Here is a 12,940-nt window from a genome sequence, read left to right as displayed (position 1 = left end):
TGCTCTGTGGTTTCCTTCTCTTGGAGCGAGAAGCTGACTATCGTTTGTGGAGCTTTAACTCTCGGTGCTGCATATACCCCTTGTTTTAAATCCAACCTGAACAGGTTTTAAAATTTTTAAAACTCTGCAATAGGAATTTTTAGCTTAACAGGAATAATTCCATAATTCCTTCTTCATGGAAAAAATGACTGTGGTAGATGTGAGCTGGACCATGTCTCTGCTTGTAAATTCTTGGAGACTGGGCATAAAACTCATCTCCCCTTAGCTGAAAATAAGCATCCCGGAGCAGAGAGGTGCGTTGTGCAGAGGGCTGGGGGAAGGTGTCCTCTTCTGGCTCTGGCAGGGGAGAAGAGGTCGGCTGGAGGAGGTCCAGAGAGTTGTAACAAGATGGACTGGAGGTCTAGAAACCACTGGTTTGGACAAATATAAGATGTTTGGGTCTAGATAAGAGGAGGGAGGAAATATATCTTCACGTGCCTAAAAGGGAAGGTGGCGTTTGCTTTCCACGTTCACAGTGGATAGGGCAAGAGATCACAGCCCTAAAATTGTAGAGAAAACAGATTAAATATTGGGCAATGCTTTCCCTAAAAGTGGGTTTGATGGTCTGAAGAGCTTGTGGAGCATCAGTTGTTGGAAGGTGAAAATGGCTTGGAAATACCTTTCTAATATTTCCTGATGGTCGTTCTTGCACGATGAAGGTGCAGTATATTCTCTTGCAGGCTGGAGTTGCCTCGATGCTTTCCTGTGCTCCCTTCCTACAGCGCTGGCATGGAGTGGGGAGGCTAGGAAGCGTTGGTTTCAGTCTAAAACAAGCAAGAGATGGCAAATGATGTTCTGGGGCTTGAATTTTCGGGCGCTTAAAAAGATTGAAGTGACTAAAGATTATACAAGTTTGCATGCCTCTCTAAAAAAGCAGATGATGGCTAGAAATATTTTATGCTCTTTGATTCTAAAATGGGATGTTATGGACGTTAAATTGTATGACTTGCATCTCTTGATGATACAGCCTTTCCAGGACACTGCTTCACTTGGTTTGGAAGAGACAGAGAGGAGGCGTGAGTGATGTTGCCTTTAGTGCAGCTATTTCTCTTTAGAGAAATATCAGTAAAGGCGAGTTCCCAGCTCTGTGTAAATAGTGGAGGAGTAGAAACAGCCACTTTAGAGATCCTAAATGGTAACTTGTCAGTCCTTTAGTTGTACTTTGGGAATGGGAACCTTTGTAGAACAGGGTCCCACACACAGCAGAGCCTGCAGGTCTCTGCTGGGCTGTCCCAGGAGGTCCCATGTGGACACTGAGAAGGGCTTCCCCCACGCACATCCTTTGCAGGTCAGGACCGTGTTCTGCAGCGTCCTCTGCACACTCTTTCCTCCAAGAGTCTGATCAGAGATGCTGGTCTGCCACTAAATTCCCTTTTTCTCTGTAGGGGGCAATCGTTTTGTAGTCAAGAGCAGGGAGCAGATCTGTGCTCCTGATTCCCAAACAAGGTGCAAAGTCTCAGGCCAGGTAAGAGCGTTAGTTCTTCCTCGGCTGCAACTCTGCATCACTGCACATCACCTTTTTTGTTAGACCCACACAAATCAGCTCAGATCTCAAGGTCTAAATGAGCTTTGTGTTCCTTGCCAGAGATAACAACCATCTTTAATCAACTTCAAGAACCTCCGTGGGAGTTGCTAAATCAGAACTGTTATAAACTGGACTGCGATGCTCATTGAAGGGAACCAAAAGACATGTTTTGTTGTGGCTGTGGGGAGACCTTGCCATGTTCTTGGCTTTTGGGGCAGAAGGTCCCGTGGACCATAGGAAGGTCCGTGTGGGCACCGCAGGAAGGTGCCCACCTCTGCCGCAGCTGGGGGCTTGCAGAGTGCCTGCATGGCTGAGCTATTTCCCAGTCCGGGGAACAGCGAGAAAAGGTGAAGCATCCCCCAGAGCATCCCATTTAGGGTCTGGTGGGCAGAGGAATTGTTTTTGTCTTTTTCGGTCTCATTTTGCTCTTCCACAGCCTGACCTCCGGCAGGGCAGAGTGCCCAGAGCCAGGCTTGGGGCTGCCTCCTCTGTTTGGGACGAGTATCGGGTTGAACTGGGCTCTGCTCTGCAAGGAGGCTTTGTTCTGGGACAGCCTTGTTCCCTTTCCAGCCAAATAAAAAACAAACAAACAAACAAAAAAAGCAACAAAAAAACCCCAGATAACAAAAACTCAAAAGAGAGGAAGAAGGGAGCTAACAGCTGTTAAAATAATAAATAAATGTGAGGAGGGGTTGCCAGGTGAAAGGAAAACAGCATATTCGCTATTCTTGAGGCTTCGCGGCGGTTTGGACGTAGCTGTGTGACCCTCAGTGGGTCCCCGTGCAGGGAGGCTGCTGGGAGGCTGCCGTTTCTCCCTCCCTTTTCGCGAGCCTGCTCACCCCGGCTGGTTTGGACGTTACGGTTTTAAACTCCCAGGTATAGGAGGATGACTTGTTCTCTGTGTCAGGTCTGATATTTGGGGAATATATTTTCTGTTCTTGAACTGTTTGCAGGTTTTGAGCTGCTTGGTCAAGCCCGAGGAAACTGTAAGACCCGGGAGGGATGGCAGCGGGATGCTGCCGCTGGTGATCAGACAGTGGAAGTCCCCGAGACAGAAGGACCCGAGCGCATCGTGGCTGTCAGACGCTGGGGTGTTAATATCTGAAAGAAGTTAGGAAAAAAGCATTCCTTGGTGTCCTTGCTGCTGTCCCCGTTTCAGTGATAAGCAGCTGGACTGAACGTGCTGCTGGGAGGAAACCCCAGCCCCTGCTACCTTGCTCTCTCCTGTGCCATTTTACTCGAAGCATCAGCTTCAGGCAATTCAAGGAGGAGCTGCCAGGGTAACAGTGGCTCACGGTGCCAAATTTGCAGGGGTTTTGGTCCATATTTCAGAACAAGGTTTTGGGAAGCTCAGATTTTTCTCTGCCTCCAGCTGAAGTTTCTGTTTAAACTGCCTTTAATTTCAGGAAGCGCGAAGCCGCGCAGACTGCTGTGATCAAGGTCACACTTCTTAATTTAGGACTCCAAGGATCACGAAATCTTGTTTGTTAAAGTCTAAGCATGCGTTGAATCCTTGAAGGAGTGCATGAATGACATTAAACCTCCCGTAGCGGAGAGAGCTTGTGGAATAAAGCAAGAGGAGCAGTAGTGTTCTCGAAGGAGGAATGGCAGATAAGCAGCCGGGGCTGTGCTGCTATCACTTCGTTTGGGAGACTGTAGTGTTGTGCAAGTTGTTACAGCACGTTTACACAAATTACTGGACTGAAAACCCACTCCATCAGCCGTCTAATATTTGTTTCTTATTACATGTTAAACTTTTTCTGGCATAGAAAAGGCTGTCACCTGTTGATGTCAAGGTCCCAGCATTCAACACTGGGATCTTTCCAAGTGTGTTGAAACCACATTGGTTCAGAATAAGCCTTCCCTTCATCTGAGGGGAGCAAAAAAAAGAAAAGCAAGGAAAAAAGAAAAAGCTGTGGCATCTAGCAGGCATTTAAAGCATTTTTTTCTTGTTCTCTGAACTCTTGTGATTTGCCAGACTTGGGGCTGAATTTTTCCTCAGTTTTCTGCTTGCTTTGTGTTTCCTGCGAATTAAATCGGGAAAAGAATATACAGCAAATAACATACAGCAACCAGCACCGTGGGTCTGGGGGAAGCTTGGTCCAAGCGTGCCCTTGAAGGAGGGCACATCGGGACACCTGAGTGCTTAGGGAGGGAGAGCCTTTATACATCCTTCAGCACCGTCCGATTCCTTTGCCTTTTTTTTAAAAAATTTTCTTTTCTTTTTTAACTCCTGCTGCTGTTCAGTCTGTGCAGTTACAGCCAGAGTGGCAGCTTCTTGTCTGCAGGATTTTGGATGGGGTCGGGGAGCACCTTCCCAAGTTGTAATGCGTCTGTGCTAGTTACGTGGTTAAATCTCCCCATGCCCCTTACTTCCTGACATATTTTAATGGAAGAAACTCACTGGTTGTGTGCGAAGTGTACGGTGAGCAGGATCCAACCCGAGAAGCAGAGCAGTGGGGCTTTGGCAGGGGACCTCAGCCTGAGCACACGCGCTGGCTGAAGCCCGGAGACACTTGGGACGTGGTGCTGGGGGAGGAGAGTCTGTCTCTGGCCGCACTCCGGCAGGAGCAGCAAGTGAGTGTAAATTTTCCTTTACTCAGGAATCACAACATAATTTTCCTATTTTTCATCCTTGTTATGAGCTCTGGCTCACCTTTTTCCAGGGTGACTCTCTGTTTTTCAGTATGCTGTTTTCTCCCCCTGTCTGAACTTAATCCGAGAGATCCACTTGGCTGGTTGTCCCTTTGGATGGTTAAGTTTAGAAATTATGAAATACATCGGGCTGGCTCTGCTGCTTCTCCGGGGATGAGGGAACAGGACTGGATGGCAGCAGAGGAAAATGGAGGGGAGAGAGGAGGCCCACAGCTGAAAGCAAAGCTGCAGGTTATATATAGCTGCAGGCTGTGGCAGTGTCGGTCAGCGTGCTGTGATTGCAGCTTTTAATATGTTCTCGGCTGCCGAGGTTTCCAGCCCTGCTAACGAACCGAGCCCGTGGCGGTGGCCGAGAGCCGGGGAGCAGCGTCCCTGGGCTCTAGCACATCGTAGCCAGCAGGATTTTGCTTTACTGGGTTGAGACAGCACGGTTGAGTGCTTGGCGATTAATTCAGCGAACTTGGTTAACTTCTGCTAAATAATGTCTTTGCTAATTGAGTGGGGAAAAAAAAATTGAAGATGTGTGTTTTGGGATGCTTCCATGAATGCTGTGGGAGCACGGCGGAGTGGATGGCATGAGGTGGGAGACACCTTAAACTGATCAGTGTTTTCTTTTTACTTTTAGCCTTCTCCTTAGTGGTGCAGCAGTAATACTTGGTGTAACGTCTTCTCTTCCAGCCCTGAATCCCGGCGCAGCTGAAGCGACTGCGGGCACGTTGAAGATGCGTGCGAGCGCGGAGGAGGAGCTGGAGAACGACAGGCCGGGGTCGTGGTCCCTCGCGCAGGTATTTCGCCTCGCCACAGCCGTGCGCCTTTCTGTCTTACGGAGCCTGGACGGGGAAGCGCGGCGTATTTCAGTGTGTTGCAGGGTTCTCTCTGAAGGCTCTTCTAAGCCAGACAGCTGAAATAAGCCATCGTGCAAGGGTTTGCTCCGTTAACCTTTGAGCCCTGCTCTGCTCCGTGCTCGGTGCAGCTCCTGCGTTATGCTCCCAGGTGTCCCTGAAAAGAGGGCAATTTTTTTTTTGCTTCTGAACGTCATGCTTTGGACAGGACAGAGTTCTGATGTCCTGTGCATTGGTACTCTTCTCCTGGCTGGTGCTCCTCTATCTTTGTGCTAGGCCACCAATTGATTTTTTTTCTTCCCCACCCTTAAGAATCCATATAACTGAATAGATGTCCGTCTGTCCCATCTTGTGGATGAGGGGTCAGGAGGGCATTCAGGATGCATTTTCCGCTTGGCTTCTGTGGATGAAAGTATGCTTGGAAATAACCCTCCGGTTTCCCATTACGCTGTTCCAGATTTTTGAAGAATAAATTTGGTCCCACACTGGAGCAAAGCCATTTTATTTGTAAGAAACGAAGCTCTATGGTTAAGCATTAGTGAGCGCTGGCGGGGAATTCATTCACCCAGTTCACGGCTGTGTGATAAATGACAGTGTCCCCATGGAAATGGGGAATCTCAAACCCGAGAGGGATTCCTGCCCAGCTTGTAGCACGCCTGGAGGCTGCTGGTTTCTAGACTTTATTAAATAATCAGCGTTGGGAGTACAACAACTGGGCTGATGCTGTTTGCTGTAGCTTTCCTGACACACTTCCAGTTCTGCAGGCTAAATCCAGTCTGTTAAACTGGTGGGAATAAACTAACGGACCCTGCTGCAGCGCGTGCTGTGCTGGGATCCACGGGCAGCCCCAGCCTCCTGAGGGCTGTCCTCCTGGAAGCTGCCTCCATTAACTGCACACTAGGTGGGTCCTCAAATACCTGACGGCAGAAATCTTGCACACGCAGCAAACGTTGTTGCTCTCTGGGTTGTCTTTCCATTATAGACGGAGAATTCAGCAGGAGGAGGGTAGATAAAGCTTTTGTGTCTTCACTCTGCCTTGGTGAGCAGTCAGGCTCTCTTGGGAGGGAGAGTAGGGAGAAGGGAATTAAATTTTATATCCCTTGGTATTTGCCACTGAAAGATAGTGTAATAATGTGTTTGGATGCTTGGTGTGGAAGGTCACTGGGTAAGTGGGAAGGATTCCTTTGTGCTACATCTGCAGAAAAAAATGTCGTTTATGACTCGAGGGCTTGTGCCCAGAGAGGGATCATGGCATTGTAGCAACATGTGTCATCCTCCCGGCGCGCTCACGGTCCTGCGCTGGCACACGGAGCCTTCTCAACAGCTTCTTCGGGAGCTTGGAGAACCAAACTCGGGATCGCTGCCCTAGGACTTGGCCCCTTTTTCTCCACTCCTCCTTTCCCCTCACCCTCCTCTGGTGTCCTCTCCCTCCCAATTCATTTGTTTTTCAAATGATTGTGCTATTGTGTGCATCAATATGCACATAGCCTGTCTTGTTTTTCTCTTGGACAGAAAGTGCAAAGCAAATCTGTTTATGGTTTTGGTGAGCTAATTCTTCCCCACCCTAGATTTTTAAATAGACTCTTTCTTTACCAGGCTTGCTGAGCTTGCAGGGTGTATTGAAGTAATGGGAAAAATATGTTGTGTGTTAACCTTCCCGTTTTGTAAAACTTTGTTTACAGCACCCTGTTCCTAGCCGTGCATTTAGGAGGTGCATGTCTGGATGCTGGAGCAAGAGGAAGACTTGAAATAAGAAAATGGGAATTCAGTGCATTCAGGGAGGAAATATTTTGAGTTTTCAACTTTCAGCACTTGGATTGTGAAAATCTAGTGAGCTGTGCTTAGTTGTCTCTTCAGTTATTTGACTTCCCTCCTGCAAATCCCGGTTCTCAGGCTGTTCCCTGGGCTGCCTCTTGCCTTCAGACAGGCTCCTCCAAAGCTGTCGTTGACTCGGACCTGACAGATGAAGGTAAGAGCAGCGAGGAGGGCTCTTGGCCTGTAAATAGTATGTTGGAGTAAGGACTCTGTGTGTCACCGGTGTGATGGAAAGGTCATTTTTACCTCTTGATTTCATCCTTCATACGAACCGATCTCAGACCTGTCTGTTTAGGTTAACAACCTTTTCTGCATCCTTGCAGGGGTTTGCAGCGCGCGGTCCTGCTCTGTGCACAGCGTTTGCACCGGGGGTTTGGGCTGCTGGGAGGCAGAGCTTAGCTCTGCTGTGGGAGCTCTGGCAGAGCCCCAGGGACACCGGTGTCGGCGATGCCCGGCCGCTGCCTTGGCTCCCAGCACTGCTACAGCCTGCCCGCCCCACCGCTGCACCTCCTCGCCTCGAAACCTGGCTGTTACTTATTTCTGCTGTAAAGCTATGAGCTGTCTGTGCCTGGCCGCGGGGTGGGAGCCCTGCGTGGAGGTGGCCATTACATATGCAAGCGCACTTCTCCAGCCCGAGCTTCGCAGGGCAGACGTTGGCTTGGCTGAGGCCTCTGGGTACTCCTGTAACGTAAATAAGGAGGAGTAGGATTTCAAAGCAAGCACATTTTTGACATAGCTGATGTCACGCCTCTTCAGCCCTGTGTTTAGGGCCCTAGTTTGGTCTTGTTGCTAACAACCTACAGGAGGTTCTTCTGCCGAGCTGGCTCTTGCAATGGGCTGAGGGGTTCGTCTCGAGCGGACGGCGTGGTGTTGGTGATGACAGGACCCGTGGTGTGAAAAGCGTACGGTGCCTTCACAGAACTGGGTGCTCTGCACGAGATCTCTGGTCTCAGCTACAGCGTTGAACGTGCTTCTCGCCGGGGTTTATGGTCGGGTGTTGTGGAGTGAGAGCAAGGTCTTCTGGTGAGTAGCCTTAAAGCAGAAAAGGGCTGGGGCCAGGGTATCACGCTCAGATGACTGTGATCAGCTCTTCCACCAAACGGCTGCCTCTGCTCTGTGAGTAGAGAAGAGATGGGGAAAAGACACATTTAGTTTTCCCACCCTGAGAAAGAAATTATTCCTGACAGCAAATGTTCATCTGCAAATCTGCAACATAACACAACGCGCACAAGAATTCCCCACTCAAAGGCTTTGCAAAAGAGAATTGTGCTTTATCCCTTTAATTTTGTAGTGCCTTTTTTTTTCTGTAACAGAGTCTTAGTGGAGGCAAAGTTCTCTCTCTCTCTCTCTTTTTTTTTTTTTTTTTTTTTTTCCCCCCGTTCCTTCTCTCTTCCCGTTGAGCCGATGGAGTTTGGTGCTCCCTAGGAAGGTGATGGCTGGGGGTCAGCACCAAGTAACGCTCATTGTTGCCCGAGCAGGTGGCTGCAGCCCTGAGCGTGGAGCTGTGAAGCTGCTCTGGGATCTGACCGCGGAGGTGTGCCTCTGGTTTCGTTTTCATACCTCCCTAGTCAGTACGCGTACCTGTGAAGTTTCCCCAACTCGCAGCTTAGACGCAGTTTTCTTGGTGCCCTTGCATCCCATTCCCTCATCCCTCCCTTCCTACTCTTATTTCTTATGGACCTGTCTGCTCGGGACATGTGTACAGTATCAGTGTGACAAATGAAGTTGCTTGTACCCAGAAAGATGAGGCCGCTGGATGCTTAAACACTGCATAAACTTCTTGGCTAGACCCGCACTGACTGCTTTGACCTCCCCCCCTCCCCGTGCAGCCTGCATTGTACTGCGTGAAGGGCGAATTCCGTCCTGCATGGCCCTTTCCAAACCCATTGCCCAACACTTTCACTGTTTGTCATCCACTGAGAGTTGTCTGAATGCTGTGGATATCCATGGATGTGGTTTGATTGTCTGTTGTATTAAAAATTGCATCTGTCATGCAGAAGGATTGGGTTTTGCTGTTCCCGTTGGCGTGGGCTTGTCCCCGGGCTGGGGGTCCGAGGGGTTTGAGGCATGGAGTGACCCTGCAGCCCGCGTTCTGCTGCTCGGTGAGTGAGGCCAGTTGTCCCAGAGGAAGACTTCAGGGTGCGTGGGCAGGTGGCACTGCTGGGGGTCCTGCAGTGACTGTCCCCACCCCGCAGGCTCACTGGAGCAGCCAGCCAGGATGCTGCCGAGATGCCTTCAGACAGCCCTGCGTGGTGAGGCTGCCCTGAGGCTCCAGCGACAGCCGTTCCTGGTTTCTACGGATGGACTGGGGCATGTGGAGAGAGGCTGTAGGCTGATTTTCTTTAGGAAGGAAAAGAACTGTCCCCATGGCCCATGAAAGCACGGGTAAAGTCCATTCGGTTGTTTTTGTAGCAACAAAGCTGATGGCACACCAGGTTCAAGGAGAGGCCTCGTGTGAAGGGAAAGGCTTTTTGATGTTTGGCTCCGTGCTAAGGCTGCAATATTCTGTTTCATCCAGAGGTATTTATGAATGAAGATGCAAATCTGAGGTGAAATTTGGGAGCCGGTAAGCTCTTGCTCACTGGAGGCCACCCTTCAAAACAACGCGATTGACTGCGGAGGGAAGCACCTCCTCATCTCCCAGCTTGATCTGGAGCCTTACAAGCACTTTGGTGGTTCAGCTGTCTGCGGCGCTTGGGGAGTTGTCTGTTCCAGCACACCAAACGAGCTGCAAGTTTTGTTTTATTTCCAAAACAACCCTTTGAGCGTGTTGGGCTGGAAGGGAAACTCGTCATAATTCTCTGTGCCAATATAATTCAGCATGATCTCTTGGCAGTGCTTTTGTATGCAAACTGGAAGGGTTTCTGACTAAAGGTGACCCATTAAAAGGATGATCTCTGTTAAATAACTAGACTGGGGATTCACGAGTCCTGGGTTCAATTACTTGCTTTGCTCTAAGTTTCCTGTGACCTTGGGCGAGTTATTTAAAATCTCTCCGTGCCGCATTTCCCTTGCTGCAGCGGGCCGGTGACAGCGTTTCCCTTCCAGCCAGGAGCTGTGGCAGTGGGAAGGCGGTCTGTGCCCTTTTCCGTAGCCGGTGTGTGAAGAGCCTGGATGCAGTGGGAAGCGTGGTCATCTCAGTGGGCCTTTCTTCAGTTCTTCTGGGGAAAACGGAAGATGATGATCGCTTCAAATGGTTTTATAGGTGCCCTGAGCGCTTGCTCTGTGGGATCCTGGGGCTCCCTGCATAACTGCAGACATGCACTAGCAAGGTGGTTGCTCCTTGAGTGGAGGAGCCTTCTTTAGCATCACTTTCAGTTCTTCCTTTAGCTTTAAATCGATGGCCAGTTTGGGTAGAGCAGGTTCCTGGTGCTCCTTTGGCCTTGGCGTGAAGGTTTCCTGTAACACATTCCTCTGCGTTTGCCCCTGTGCTGCCTCTCTGCTTTCCGCCCGGGAGAGGCGATGGCTTTGCGAGTAAAGGCGCTGGCGTGCGGGCGTACCTCGGGCTGATGGTTTCGTCCCTCCCCACCGCAGTTTCCTCCTTTCCAGGGGGTCACTGCGTTTCAGCCCCTGCTCGGCTCCGCAGAGGAGCGATGCTGGGCCTCCCGTGTCCTGACAGCACGCAGCCCCTCTTCCCTCTGCGACAGCCTGATGGGCCGGGGCGGATCCGGGGTAGCTGAGACCCCCGCCCTGCGTCAGCACCTCTGGAGCCACCGAGCTCCAGCCGGGGTGGGATGCTGCGGTCGAGTAGATGGAAACGAGCATCTCTGAGACACGCCAGAAAATCAGGACTCAGGGTGTTTGTGGATGGGTAAAAATGCTCCTGGGGGATATCTGACTCTCCAGAAATAATGAAAATACAGATATCTATATTTCCTTCTGGTCATGTAGTTGGGTTCAGTGGCTCGTGCAGGCTGCTGAGAAGCACATGAAAGCAACTTAGCAGCAGAGTGTAAATTGGGGTCAGCTCTTTCATCTTGGGTGTGAATATCTGTGGTATGAAATTTTCCTCGCCTGTGCGAGAGGCATGGCCCAGCAGTTGGGAGAATCCATCCCTTTTGGACAGAAGCTTTGCTTTCATCTCTGTTCGGCCCTTCCCAAAAAACAAAACCCCAAACCCTTTCTGCTTCAGGTTATCGTGAGTTATTTAACGATATGCCGGCTGGGATGCTACGAGGCTGGGCAGCTGGCAGTGCGTGCTCTCCAGGGCAGGGTAGCAGGTTGGGGCTGCTTCTAGACCAGGGGTTGTAAACCTCAGACTACAGGCAGGTCTGCCAGCTATTCCCTTAGACTCTGCCTGTAGCTGGGAGCCCTCCCACAGTAAAACTGTGTCTTGAACAGCAAGCCTGACACTGGTAAAAGGGAAGAAATCAAATTGTCAGTATAGGGGATGTGGTATCTTCAGGCACTTGTCCTATCTAACCTCCTTCTTTTCCCCTCGCGTGGTTTGTGTGATCCTCACGCTGGGACAACACACATTTAAGGCCGTAGACTTTTCCCTGAATTTTGGGTCTTTTAATCGTTCAGGCTGCTTTGTGCATTGAGGAGGGTAAGATCCAGACTGGCGTGCGTGTGTATGGAAGTTCATGTAGACGTGTGACTTCCAAGAGCCTTTGGGAGTTGTGTCTTGGAGGTTCCTAAAAGGAGATGCTCTGGGGAGAGGCTTAGCAAGTGTCCCTTGGGGACAGTCTAAAATGCTATGGAAATCACTGCTGGCAGAGGAAAGGAGGGATGAGGAGAAGATGCCAGGCAACGAGGAGGAGGCTGGCAGCAGTTCCCTAATCTGGGTGCTCCCTGGTGAGCAGTTTCAGAACAGCTGGATGCTCTGGGGGACGGGATGTGGTGCGTTGCTCACTGGAACTTGAAGATCCTCCTATGAGCAGGGCTTGGCCAGTGGGGAACTGCAGTCCCGTGAGACCTTACCCGAGGTGGCAACTCGTGTAACCTGAAAGGCGAGGGTATCTTCTTCGCTAGTAGCTTTTCACCACTCACTAGTGCTTGCGGGGCGGTGATGAGACTTGTGCCTGAGTTCAGAAGCGGGGAGAGGATGAAGAGTACAGAGAGGAGCAGCTGGCCCTGAATTTTGGGTGCTGCCCCTAGTGATTGCTGAGTCCTTTTGGTGTGGAAGCAGATGGTCTAGAAGAACCTGAAAAAGAGTGACCATGTAGCTCTTCAGTGCTTTGGACAGTGCTGCAAACCACTTTCCCAGCTGCTGCTGGAAGGTACACACACTTCTGCAGCATTAGTCCAGGGAGAGTTTGCTTAACGAAGCCTCTCGCTTGGTGGCTCTGCCTGATCCTGGCCACGTGGGTAAGCAGCCCAACGCAGGGGCTTGTGTGGTTGATCTGAAGAACATTACCCATGTGGGGTTTGACTGCGAAGCTGCCTCATCTGCCTCTGACTTGATCGGGGACGAGTCCTGCAGACTGCGAACACTTCTTTCCCTTGGCCCCCTGACACCGAGACATCTATTTGCCTAATCTTTTGCCGGTGGGTGATTATGGGCTTGTGTATGGAGAGAGTTCCTGCTGTCCTGAGCTTTATCCAGCGTGACATGCTGTCATTTTGGTGCGATATCATGAAGATGCTTCCAAGCCTGCTCTCTCCCAGCCCAAGGAAGAAAGCAGGTGCCTGGAGGACTGCGTTCTGCCAGTGTGGCTACGATCTGGACCTCTGCCCTAGAAATGCAGGGCTCCATCATGCCGTTACCAAGCCCCCGAGCCAGCTGGTCATCCCCATTCCTGTATTTGCAGACTGCCTGCTGACACAGCATAAATGTTTTTTTTACCTTATGGTCCCTGCGCTGACTCCTCCTGTAGTTTAGTTTATCCTGCTGTTTTCTTAGTTATGTTAAGCAGAGTTAATGCTATCTACTGTGCTGTTCACCCTAATGATGATGAATGTTTTAGACTGGTGTGATGAGACCACCCTTCGTTTTTTTTCTGAAAAAGGAGGAGGAAGTCTCGATTTCTGTTTCTCTGAGATTATAGCGTAGGCTGTGATGCTTTTGGTGGTGTAAATAGCGAATATTTCTGTTATCCATGGTGTCCTTTGCAGTGAGAAC

At 50.3% G+C, this 12,940-nt stretch overlaps 1 protein-coding gene across 6 annotated transcripts in view; it reads left to right on the top strand.

Moving 5' to 3' along the window:
* Positions 1-12,940, top strand: part of ZHX3 (zinc fingers and homeoboxes 3) — a 44,394-nt gene that overhangs the window by 12,957 nt on the left and 18,497 nt on the right. For 3 of the 6 annotated variants that reach the window (XM_075438489.1, XM_075438493.1, XM_075438492.1), the window contains exon 2: positions 4,898-5,004. The gene's annotated coding sequence lies outside the window, so the exon portion shown is untranslated. Of the gene's footprint in view, positions 1-4,100; positions 4,142-4,462; positions 4,800-4,897; positions 5,005-7,008; positions 7,031-12,940 lie in introns of those variants that run through there. The other 3 variants (XM_075438491.1, XM_075438490.1, XM_075438496.1) reach the window with 3 other exon arrangements.

This window comes from Opisthocomus hoazin, chromosome 18 (assembly GCF_030867145.1).
Source record: "Opisthocomus hoazin isolate bOpiHoa1 chromosome 18, bOpiHoa1.hap1, whole genome shotgun sequence".
Taxonomy (NCBI): Eukaryota; Metazoa; Chordata; class Aves; order Opisthocomiformes; family Opisthocomidae; genus Opisthocomus; species Opisthocomus hoazin.
The sequence above is the reverse complement of the archived record's forward strand: the minus strand, read 5'-3'. Positions and strand labels throughout refer to the sequence as shown.